Genomic DNA, 12,807 nt, shown 5'->3' with positions numbered 1-12,807 from the left:
CGGAGCCACAACCCCACTCTGCCCTCAGCCCGCCTCCAGGACCCCCCCATATTCCATGAGGGGATCCATCTAAGAAGCCCACAAGAAGAAAAGCCTCATCCTGACTCGACTTAAGACTCCTCCTTTTAGACGTAGCTGGGCGCTACTCTTCTACCTGCCCCAGCTTCCACCCTGCTCCAAGAGCGCAAGGCGGCCATCTGCGCCCCGCACCCCCGCCCGCAGCTCCGCCACGCGCTCCTCACCTCGCCGTGGACGCCACACCTCCCCGCATTCGCACTCGCACGCGCTCGAGGGAGACCAGCAGCCAGGCAGCCCCGCCCTGCAGCTCCACGAGCCCCGCTACTGTGACATCTCCTCCCCTTCCCCGAGACAGCACAGCCCTGCGGCTGGGAGCGCTGGGCAGGCCAGGGTACTGGGACTGGCCTCTCTGACTTCAGAGAAGTGACTCTAGCGCCCAGACTCCTGCTGGAGAAGCCGCTGCAACATGTGCCTACACAGGGGTGCCTCGCTCAGCACTGGGGTGAGGCCACTGCCAGCCCGGTTAGTCCTGCTGCAGAGACTCCTCCTCTTCCTCCAGCCCTCAGGGCCCCAAGGCACCGCACAGGTACCCTCTCATTCTCATGGCATCTGAAGCATCCACTGACTCCTTAGTACCAGGTGTTTAGGGCTGAGCTTAGGGCACCTTCACCCCTTCCTAGGTTGGGCAGAGAAAGGACAGATGCCGAGACGTGACACCCCTCCCACTCAGCTTCCAGGCTAAGGAAGGAGACCCCAGGAGGGCACTGAGTGGGTGCCCATAAGGCCCACTCTCCTCACACAGCCCCTTCCTCACCTTGAAGCTGGGGTAGGGGGCTGACTCTGCCAGGCAGGGGGTCCAGGACACCTGGTCTATTCTAGGCAGAAACTCCTCAGCAGTTTTCTGCAGCTGAGACAGAAATTAGTCTTGGGAGTAGCTGCAAAAACCCAAACTCAGGGGATGCTGTAGAAAGCAAGGCTGAAACTGCCAGGCCCATCCTGTCTTGCCCTGGTTGAATGCAGGGTCTGATCCAAACCATTCCTCCTTCCTGCTTTCTCCCTGCCTCACCCCTCCATAATTCGCCTGTCTCCTAGCCTGCTGTAAGGCATCCACAGGATCCAAGCTACCTCTAGGATTTGGAGAAACCCCCACATGTACACCTCTCTGGTCTTCACTTGCGCTTCTTTCTCTTCACAGCACGTAGCTAAAGGCAGCCAGGAGAGGCTGGGGACCAGCCCACCAATGCTGTCCACTCCTTTCTCCCCAGCCTCTCCAACAGCATCAGTGAAGTGACAAATCCATGCTGAGGAGCAGACATGACATGTAATTTCCGGCCAAGAGGATTTTTCCAAAACAATCTACCGTATTCTTGGGAATATATGCCAACCCTACCTCCAAGGTGGCCCTCCTCCCATCTCCACCTCCCTCTTCTCCAAGGGCTAGAGGAAAAACAACACCGTGGGGAGGATGGGGGCTTACAGCTCCTCTCCCTGCCAGGGGAATATCTTGCCTCCACATGTCAGCCCCACCAAGTCCCATCAGTCTGAACTCACCCCTCTGTGCGCAGGGCCCACGCTTTCGGCCCAAAGCCAGCTTGGTTCCCCTCAGAACCTCATCCCAGAGGGAAGTACACCAGGCAATCCCATACCTTCAGGTCAGCTGGGTCTGACATCACACTGGTCTGGGGAGGAGGCTGGCCGGGTGCCAGGAAAGAGAAGGGAGTGATTCAGACACACACCATGGCTGTCCACACCCTCTCCAGCTCCAGAACACTCAGGGCCCACTCCCTCCCCGGGGAGCCTGGCAGCTGAGGTCCTAAGCTGAGGCTGTGTTTTGCTGGTGGTACTGGGCCCACAGGCCAAGGCCAGCCCTAAAGCCTCTTCACCCTTCTTCTTAACTGTTGGTATTTCCTAAGACTTTTGAACCCATGCCTGTTCTCTTCTCAAAGGATGCTCTACTCCCTGGGGGTCACCTCCTCTCCTCCCAGGGCTCATGTTACCACCATGTGCTGTCTCCATTCCTGAGATCCTGTGCCTCTCGACCCACATTTCCAGATATTTACAGGGCAGCTCCACCAGGAGGCTGCACAGGTACCACAAACTGCATGTCCACACTGAGCTCATCATCCCCTCCTTAAACTCTACTAATCCATGCTCCTGTCTCCTGACTGAGAACATCACAAGCTGACACCAGCCACCTGCGTTAGAGACCATATGCCCCCTGTACACCCTTCCTCTACCTCCTCCACCAGACACACCACGAAATCATGTTGCTTCAACCTCCTCAGTATTCCTCCCATCAACACCACCAAGATCAGGAGTCAGACAGACCTGGGCTGAAATCTTGGCTCATCACTTTCTAGTTGAGCAACTTTGGGGCGAATCACTTAACCTCTAAGCCTCAATTTCCTCATCTGTAGAGTGGGGATAAGCAGAATCTCATTCATAGAGCTACTATGAAGAGTCAATGAGAAAAATGACTAGCACACCTGGCACAGCACCTGGCAGATGGCTGCCCATTATTATGATTGTCACCTGAACACAAACCTGATGTCCCGCCTCTGCTTGCATCCTTTGGTAACTCCTCAGCGAGTCAAATCCCCCGTTAGCGCAAAGGCCGTGTAGGATCCAATCCTTGCCTATTTCTCTACCTCCATCTCTTTTAAATGCTTACCATTCCCTAGACATACCTGCTCTTTAATTTTAATGTCTCTGAGCTATTCTTTGTCTGTGACACTCCTTCTCTTTGTCTACATGATGAACTCCCATACACCTCAAGACCCAAATCAAATGCCATCTCTTCTGTAAATTCCCACTTCCCACCCCCAAATGGTTATTTCTGCCATACTCTCATGTTGTTTTGTTGAAGAAATGCTTGAAAACAAAAGTAGTATAAACACATAATAATTCATATGGAAAAGAGCCAAAAGAATAAAAAAATTTAACACACTGACCGTCATACTAGAAAAAAAATTTTTTTCCTTGGGGCCATGGTGTTTTATTATGAAAATAGAATAAAAACTTTGAAAACAAAATGATCCTTTCTAATTTAATGAAAAAATTGTTATTTTTTATTGTTTTCTGTACATGAGTTACATGCAACTTGAAAAATAGTTCTCACAGTTCCCAAGGTGAAGAGACGTGAGTTACACAGGCTTTACGAGGCCCTGGGCTCAAAACTAGTGTGAGTTAAATACAACTCACATGGCAGTTAACGTCTTAAATTATCCATCATGCTCTTGTCCTTAAAGGATCACTACTCCTATAAACCCCTGTATTAGTACATAATTGTATTGAGGAAGCCCCTTGTACACACCTCTATTGTGGTTTGTACATTGTAAGGTAACCTCTGTCTACGTTTGTTATCTTGAAGGCAGAACGTGGCAAGAGACCTGGTCGAGAGTTTTTCGAAAAGGCATTCAGCCTTTGTGACAAACACTGGAGAAAGGTGGCCTGCCTCCTTTCTCATAAGCTGCTGCCACCTTACTTTCCCAGTGGATGCCAGGAGCAAGCCTGGCTGCCCTCCCCTCTCCCTAGCTTAGCCCCTCCCCATTATTTCTAATCCAGAGAAGCCAGCACCTTCACGGGCAGGGGCTGTCAATCTCATTACAGCCACTCCTGTCCCAGACCCACTAAGCTACTTAGCTCCCATAAAGGCATTTCAGACCCAGGGACAATTCAGCCAGTCCCTCAAGCAGGGGGAGAGCTTTGAATCAACCTTCCTTCACAAAGGTGTCTTCCACCAGACTGTGGAGGGAGGGCTGGGGTAGGATGCCATGAAAGTTGACGGGAAGGGGCCTGGGTTTGTCAGGCATCCCAGCTCACCAAGAGGAGGGACACAGGAAAGCGTGGGAAGGCAGTGACAGACACACCAGACAGGGACCCTCCTATGCCTCATTTCCTTCAACTCCAGCAGACGAGGTGTAACTTTTCGAAAGAAGGAAAAGGATCTGACCAAACAACACAGCCCACACTGAACTCCCCACCTGTATCAAGCTGGCCTTGAAACCACTGTGAAGCTGTTTCTTGCTCCACCAGCTCAAGACCAGCGTGCCAACTCTGACATCCAGAGACAGGACACTGAGAGCCCTAATGCGCTCCTGGAGCATCCCTCCCCCGCACACGAACGCCAGCAGCGTGTGACAGAAGATAAATTCCTGCGGCTGTCTGGGTCTTATTCCCATGCACACCACGCATGCCTGGGTGCCAGGCCTGGGATGCTGAGTACTGCAGAGAGCTGCCTCTCGCCGACTGTCCAGCACAGCCACTGTCACAGCACCAAGGCCCAGCATCCTCCTGGTAAAGGAGGATGGTGGGTGGGAGGAAGGATGCAGTCCAGCTAGCTCCCAGCAGCTAGCCACTCCTGGAGCTCTCCCAGGGCTGGGCAGAGGCCATCCTGCTGGTCATCCTGCCCTCGCCCTGCCCCCACCCCTCAGCAAGAGCCCAGAGCTGAAGGGGCCCATTGTTGGGCCCTGGAGGTGGGGTGGGGAAAGGAACAGTGGTGAGAAGACGCCAGAGCTGTGATTTGTAGAACATTTACTCTGCAAGATGCACTGCTCATTTCCTTGAGATCACATCTACACCAAAACCCCAGGAGCCAGAAACGTATAATCTAGGACAGGACGGAGGGCCCAGGAGAGTCTGGGAGTGAGAGAAATGCCAGGAGCTTCAAGATATATACCTTAAATTCCACTATATCCTGCCTGCCCACTTGATCAATGAAGAAACTGAGACCCTGAAAAGGGAAGGGGCTTGCCTGGTCCAAGGCATTAAGAAGCTCCCATAGGTACAACGGATCTCCAGGAGCTGGGAGAGAGCAAATGTTCAGGGTGATAGTGATTCTCTTCTGGCCATGGAGGCGCAGCCCTGCCAAAGTCAGGGACTGGTGAAGGTCAGCGGCCCAGAGAAGGGACCAGCAACAATTGAGAGCAGACCCAAGAAAATCACAAATCCCAAGGTGAGAGGACTGGCTGACTTCACAAAACCCTTAAATGGCCTAGGAACTAGCAGCCCAGAAACCTCTGGAAGAAGAGGTGATTTGTCAGAAGGGAAATGCTAAAAATGTTAAAATACAGAGGATTAGTTAAAAGATATTTAAGAAACAGCACTCTGGGAGGCCGAGGTGGGCGGATTGTTGGAGCTCAGGAGTATAAGACCAGCCTGAGCAACAGTGAAACCCCATCTCTACTAAAATTAGAAAGAAATTATATGGACAGCTAAAAATATATACAGAAAAAATTAGCCGGGCATGGTGGCGCATGCCTATAGTCCCAGCTACTCGGGAGGCTGAGGCAGGAGGATTGCTTGAGCCCAGGAGTTTGAGGTTGCTGTGAGCTAGGCTGATGCCACGGCACTCTAGCCCGGGCAACACAGCCAGACTCTGTCTCCAAAAAAAAAAAAAAAAAAGATATTTAAGAAACAAGTAAGACTGTTAGACTCCCTCGCCAACACAAAATCACAAAGCCACCAGCCCCGCCACCTGCCTGCAGAAGACAGGGATTTCTCTAGAGAGGATAAACAGAAGGTCTCTGTACAGGGGCACAACAGGTTTGGTTGAGAACAAAGGGTGCCACATCCCAAACAAGGAAAGCACACACAATAGATGTCAAGATCCCAGTTCCCTTCTCTACCTGCTCCCAGAATGTGGAGACCAGCCTCCACCTCCTGGAAGGATATAAGAGGTAAGTCTTCTTTGGGGACTGTGATCAGGCCAAGAAAGATGTAAAGACACCAACATTGGGGGTTCCCAACAAATGGCCCATCCTAGTTACCATACAAAGCTCAGTCAACAAGGCCACCCAGTGCTGTAATCTCCCTCCCTTAATCAAGAGCAGACAACAAAAAAATTACCAGACACCCAAGGAAAGCTTCTAACATGGGAGAAAGAGAGCAAAACACATAGAAAAAAGCAACCAAGTGGAAACACCCTGCAGAAGAAAATTTCAGGCAGAAAACTCTCATTAATTTCCTCAGAGAGATAAAGTGTTGTAGTTACAAAATAAAAACAAGATTTTTAAAAATTAGGGGTACAACAAAATTACAAACAAGGCAGCAGACACAAAAAATTCAATAGACCCACCCCTACTCCACCCAGAATAGTGTGGCCCACAGCAGGTGTTGCTAAATATTTGTTGCATGGATAAATCAGGTACAGATCACTGCTTCTCAAATGTTAATGTACACACAGATCACCTGGGGATCTTGTTAAGATGCAGATTCTGATCTCATAGACAAGGAGTGGGGCCTAAAAGTCTGCATTTCTTTTTGTTGTTGTTGCTTTTCAAGACAGGATCTCACTCTGTCGCCCAGGCTAGAGTGCAGTGGCTCGATCATAGCTCACTACAGCCTCAAACTTCTGGGCTCAAGAAATTCTCTTGCCTCAGCCTCCAGACTAGTTGGGACTACAAGCACGTGCCACCACACCTGGCTAATTTTTTTCAATTTTTTGTAGAGATGCAGTCTCACTATGTTGTCTAGGGTGGTCTCAAACTCCAGTCCTCAAGCAATCCTCACACCTCAGCCTCCCAAAATGCTAGGATAACAGGCATGAGCCATCATGCCTGGCCAAGTCTGCCTTTCTAACAAGCTTCCAAGTGATGCTGATATACCACAATCTGAGAAGCAAGGGTCTTCTCTAAGCTCTGGAGTGGTGGTTCTTTACCCTGCTGTGCACTGAAATTACCCGGGAGCCTGGAAAGTGTTGGTGTTTCTTACTGTTTTTTTGTTTTTTTCAATCCATGGTTGGGTGAACCCACACATAGAGGTCTAACTGTATTATGAATCCTGTAGATATTACAAGAAAAGAAAACTATCCTCATAAACATAGATGCAAAAATTCTTAACAAATTCCTCAGCAATGGCCGGGCGTGGTGGCTCACATCTGTAATCCTAGCACTCTGGGAGGCCGAGGCAGGAGGATCACTTGAGGTCAGGAGTTCGAGATCAGCCTAAGCAACAGTGAGACCCCCCATCTCTACTAAAAAATAGAAAGAAATTAGCTGGACAAATGAAAATATATAGAAAAAATTAGCTGGGCATGGTGGCTCATGCCTGTAGTCCCAGTGACTCAAGAGGCTGAGGCAGAAAGATTGCTTAAGCCCAGGAGTTTGAGGTTGCTGTGAGGTAGGCTGACGTCATGGCACTCTAGCCAGGGCAAAAGAGCGAGACTCTATCTCCAAAAAAAAAAAAAAAAAAATTACTCAGCAAATAGAATCCAACAACATAGACAAAAAATAAAAATAAGACATCATAACCAAATGAGGCTTGTCCCAGGAATGTGAGGTTGTTTAAACATTTGAAAATCAATGTAATTCACCATGTTAACAAACTGAAAGAGAAAATCCAATGATCACTTTGATAGACATAAAAAAGCACTTCACAAAATCCAAGATTCATTCCTTATTAAAACTCTCAGCAAAGTAGCAATAAAAGGGGAGCTTTCACAACCTGATAAAGATCACATATGAAAAACTTATAGCTAACATCACGCTTAATGGTGAAAGACTGAATGCTTTCTCCTAAAGATCAGAAACAATGTATCTATTCTTTTATTCAACATTATACCAGATGATCTAGCCAGTGCAATCAGGTAAGAAAAAGAAATAACATAAGGACCAGACAGAAGTAAAACGTTTTTTATTAGTAGATGATATGATGCTCAATGTAGAAAATCCAATGGAAGCTACAAAAAAGCTACTATAGCTAATAAGTAAGTTTAGCAAGGTTGCAGGATTCAATACTGATATACAAAAATCAATAGTACTTGTATGTACTAGTAACAAACAATTGGAAATTGAAATGTAAAAAACAATACCATCTTATAACAGCATTATTGGCAACAGCCAAAAGGTGAAAGCAACCCCAGTGTCCATGAAGGTGGTATATTCATACTATAAACTATTATTCAGACTTAAAAAAAGAAGAAAATTCTAGCCTGGAGCAATGGCTTATGCCTATAATCAGCATTTTGGGAATCCAAGGCGGAAGGATCGCTTGAGCCCAGAAGTTTGAAACCAGCCAGACCCTGTCTCTACAAAAAATTTAAAAATTAGCGGGTGTGGTGGTGTGTGCCTATAGTCCCAGCTACTCAGGAGGCTGAGGCAGGAGGATCACTTGAGCCCCTGGAGTTTGAGGTTGCAGGGAGCTATGATGATGCCACTGCATTCTAGCCCAGGTGACAGAGTGAAACCTTGTCTCAAAAAAAAAGAAAATTCTGATATATGCTACAATTATGAATGAACCTTGAATACATTATGCTAAGTGAAATAAGCCAGTCACAAAAGGAGAAATACTGTATAATTCTACTCCTATGAGGCAGCTAGAGTAGTCAAATTTATACAGACAGGAAGAAGAATCATGGTTATTAGGGGTTGGGGGAAGGAAAGGGAAGTTACCATTTAATGGGTACAGAGTTTCAGTTTCACAAGACAAAAAAGGTTCTGGGGATGGAGAGTGGTGACGGTTGCACAACATTATGAATGTATTTAATATCACTGAACTGTATGGTTAAAATGGCAAATTTTATGGTATGTGTATTTAACCACAATTAAAACAGTTTTTTAAAATAAAAAACCGGCCGGGCGTGGTGGCTCATGCCTGTAATCCTAGCACTCTGGGAGGCCGAGGCGGGTGGATTGTTTGAGCTCAGGAGTTCGAGACCAGCCTGAGCAAGAGCGAGACCCCGTCTCTACTAAAAATAGAAAGAAATTAGCCAAACAACTAAAATATATACAAAAAAATTAGCCGGGCATGGTGGTGCATGCCTGTAGTCCCAGCTACTCGGGAGGCTGAGGCAGAAGAATCACCTGAGTCCTGGAGTTTGAGGTTGCTGTGAGCTAGGCTGATGTCACGGCACTCTAGCCTGGGGAACAGAGTGAGACTCTGTCTCAAATAAATAAATAAATAAATAAATAAATAATAAAAATAAAAATAAAAAACCAATACCATAAAAAAACCCCAATATCACTTACAATAGCCTCAAAAAATACATAATATTTAAGGATATGACTGACAAAAGATAGAAAAGACCTGTACACTGAAAACCAGAAAACACTGCTGAACAATATTAAACAAAATCTAAATAAGTACAGAGATATATGTTGTTCATGAGCCAAAAGGTTCAATACTACTAAGATATCAATTCTCCCCAAATTGATTGCAATCCCACTAAAAATCCCAACATACTTTTTTGTAGAAGTTGACAAACTAATTCTAAAATGCATATGGAAGTGCGAAGAACCTAGAATAGTTATAACAATTTTGAAAAGGAAAAACAAAGTTTGAGATCTTACCCTGATTTCAAGATATACCATAAACTCACAGTAATCAAGACAGTGTGATACTGGGATAAAGATAGACAAATACATCAATGGAACAAAAGAGAGTCCAGAAATAGACACACACACACACACAATTGATTTTTTACAAAGATTAAAAGGCAATTCAGCAGAGAGACGCATCTTTTCAACAAATGATGCTGGAACAATAGATCTCCACAAGCAAAAAGCAGAACTTCGATTCATACCTTGCACCATATACAAAAATTAACCCAAGATGAATCACAAACCTAAATGTAAAACCCAAAACTATAAAACTTCTGCAAGAAAACATAGGAGAAAACCATTGTGACTTTGGCTTAGGCAAATATTTCTTAGGACGCCAAAAGCACAATCTATAAAATAACAAATTGGTAAACTGGCATTCACTAAAACTTAAAACTTCTCTTCAAAAAGACACTGTTAAGAAAATTAAAATGCAAGCCACAGTCTGGAAGAAAATATTTGCAAATTGTATGTTTGATAAAAGGCTTATATCCATGATATATAAGAACTCTTCAAAACTCAACATGAAAAAAACCCCACACAATTAAAAAAGGGTAAAAAATCTGAACAGACACCTCACCAAAGATCTACATATGGCAAATGAACACATGAAAAGATACTCAACAGGATTAGTTATTAGGGAAATATGAATTAAAATCACATTGCCATATCACTACAGATATATCAGAATGTCTAAAATTAAAGAGACTGACCATACCAAAAGTTGACAAAGATGTCAACAAACTAGAACTTTCATACGGGTATATAAAATTGTACAACCACTTGGGAAAATATTCTGGTAGTTTCTTACAAGTTAAATGTACACCTAGCTTCTGATCCAGTCATTCCAGTCCTAGAGATTTAGCCAAGAGAAATAAAAGCATATGTCCACACAAAGACTAACACAAAAGTTCACAGCAGCTTTATGTGTAACAGCCCAAAACTGAAAACAACCCATTAACAGGTAATGGATAAACAGACGGTGGCATATACATGAACTATTAGCAATAAAAAAGAATAAACTATTAATACACGTAACAACATTGATGAATTTCAAGTTAATTACGCTGAATGAAAGAAGCCAGACCAAAAAAAAAAAAAAAAAGAGCACATGCTATTTGATAACATTTACATAAAATGCTGCAAACTCAAGTATAGTGGCAGAAAATGGACCAGTCTGTTACCGGGGGAAGGAGGATGGCAGAAGAGGGGTGGGATGGAGGGATTCCAAAAGGGCACAAAAAACTTTTGGGGATTTGGGAATAAGGAATATGTTCACTATCTTGATTATGGTGGTGATTTCATGGGTATATGCACATGTTTAAACTTATTAAATTGTATGTTTTAAATATGCTCAGTTTACCATATGTCATTATACCTCAATAAACATGTTATTAAAAATAAAAACAAAAACCCACTTTACCTTCCAGAATAAGCACATGGCAGGGGGATCATCTCAGGCTTAGGGGCCAGAGGAAAAGGTCTGGGAGCACTGACCCCCTTCTCCTCAATACCTGCTAGCCAGGGCTTCTGGAAGGTGGGCACCAGGCTGGCAAAGAAGGGTCTGAGCCCTCTGCACTCAGGACAGTGTAGAGAAAGCCAAAGCCCGATGTACAGAAAAGGAAACTGAAACCCAGAGACAATTTACTGTGCCCAAGGAGGTGACACAGCCAGCACAAGGTATATAACACCAGGTCAAAACCAATCTGTCTGATGCCAAGGCCTTTCTCCCTCTCTCATCTACCACAAATTCAAAAAAGCTGACCTAAAGGAGTGGGTGAAGACGTATGCTTGTGTGTATGCGTTTAAAACAGATAATTCTCTCCATTTTAGCCAGAGAGCCAGAACCACTCTGGCCATTCCAGAAGAGCCAGGCACCGTGGAAACAGCAGCTGAACTTCCGGTGCATGAGTACTCAGGTGGCAGTGTGACAGGCATGGGATGAAGCTAACAGACAGGTTTGGGTTTGCACAAGGAGCAGGCCAACCGGCTCCTCCAGCAGCCACTGCCACCACTCCCTCTGCCCCCACAGAGAGCACTATCTCCACCCAGTCTGGTTCAGGAGAGGAGTCTGGGGGCCATCTGACTCAGAGCCACACCTTGGGCTGAAGCCTTACCAGCTGCTCTCTGCCCTTCTGCCCACTAATCATCCTTGGCTCTGGGCCCTCAGTAAATGAGCTGTGACAAGACGGTGTGGCAGGAGCAAGTCAGGCTCGTGCCCAAGCCACTGGCTGCTACACTCTCATCTTAGCTCACACGGCCAACAGGGTTAGAGATAAGGTTCTGTTAACACAACAGTGCCCTCTTCCCTTCTTTGGAATGTGTTTTGAGGACTTGAGGCAACCTGTGCTGACTGCACCACCCCAGCTATGGCACCAAGGCACCCCTACCACCACCCGTAGGCAGGTGGAAGGGTGACTTACCCTGCAACTTCAGCCCTGGGGCTATCCTCTCTTCCCTCTCTGCCAGACCTGGCAGTCACCCAGACAGTCTCACCTCCAGTCTAGACTCTAAGAATATGCCCCATCCCTCCCGTTGCCATATATAGTACTGGAGGGAGGAGTCCTGCCTTTTGATTGAAAACTGCACTGCTTCCTCCCTCCCCAGATTGAAAAACTGACAGTTTGAGACCACCTTCTCCCGAAGTAACTGCAGCCCCTTGCTAACAAACACACCAACTCCAGCTGAGAACGGAATTGGGATTTCTTACCTGCCTGTCAACTTTCGCTGCCTCCCGGCAGACACAGCTTCGATGATGCTCAGGCTGAGGTAGCAGAAGAGGATAGTGCGGGCCACTGCCTGTCCTCAGGCAGTGGCTTCTGAAGCTCTCAGGTTCACGGCGTTCTTCTGCTCCCCACTCCCTAAACCCCTACATCCTGCGCTCCCCTTGGCACTAGAAAGATGCAGGTGCCGGGCAGGTGGCCTACAAGTTACCACCTTCTCCTCCGCCTGCGCCTCCGAGTCCTGTACCCCTCAGGGGGTCCCTCTCCTTCCTGGGACCCCTTCCCGTTCAGGTATGTTTCCTGGACAGCCTGCACCACCTGTCCCTCCTGCACCCCAGGCAGCCAATTTGCTTCTTGCACCCCTAGGCGCCCCTCCCCTTCAGGCCCCCGGGGCCCCACAGGCCGGGCCCTCCCCACCACTTCGAGTCTGTCTCGGCGCGCCGGGGCCGCTCCCAGGACCACCGCCTCCCGTCCAAGGTGCCCGCAGCTCTCCCAATTCCGCTCCCCCTGTTCGCCAGAACTTTCGAGCCCCTCCCCGCGCTCGCCGTAGCCTTCCCCGAACTCGGGCTGCTGCTCCGGCTGCTGCAGCAGCCTGCGTGGGCTCCCCTCCCCCCGCTCCTGCACCCCGGCGCGGGCCTCGCCCCGCTCCTGCACTGCGGGGCTGCCTCCCCCCTTCTCCTGATACTGCTTGCGGGGCCCCAAGCCCTCCTCCTGCGCCACGGGCCAGCCCGCGGAGCCAGCCCACGTCC

At 47.4% G+C, this 12,807-nt stretch overlaps 1 protein-coding gene across 6 annotated transcripts in view; it reads right to left on the bottom strand.

The window, feature by feature from the left end:
• The window catches only part of TNK2 (tyrosine kinase non receptor 2), a 39,491-nt gene extending 27,078 nt beyond the window's left edge, over window positions 1-12,413 (bottom strand). For 2 of the 6 annotated variants that reach the window (XM_045540048.1, XM_045540051.1), the window contains exon 1: window positions 12,046-12,412. The gene's annotated coding sequence lies outside the window, so the exon portion shown is untranslated. Of the gene's footprint in view, window positions 1-11,758; window positions 11,928-12,045 lie in introns of those variants that run through there. The other 4 variants (XM_045540050.1, XM_045540054.1, XM_045540052.1 and 1 more) reach the window with 4 other exon arrangements.
• Between the last annotated feature and the right edge of the window lie 394 nt (window positions 12,414-12,807).

This window comes from Lemur catta, chromosome 1 (assembly GCF_020740605.2).
Source record: "Lemur catta isolate mLemCat1 chromosome 1, mLemCat1.pri, whole genome shotgun sequence".
Taxonomy (NCBI): domain Eukaryota; kingdom Metazoa; phylum Chordata; class Mammalia; order Primates; family Lemuridae; genus Lemur; species Lemur catta.
Note: the sequence above shows the minus strand (reverse complement) of the source record. Positions and strands in the feature narration are given on the sequence as shown.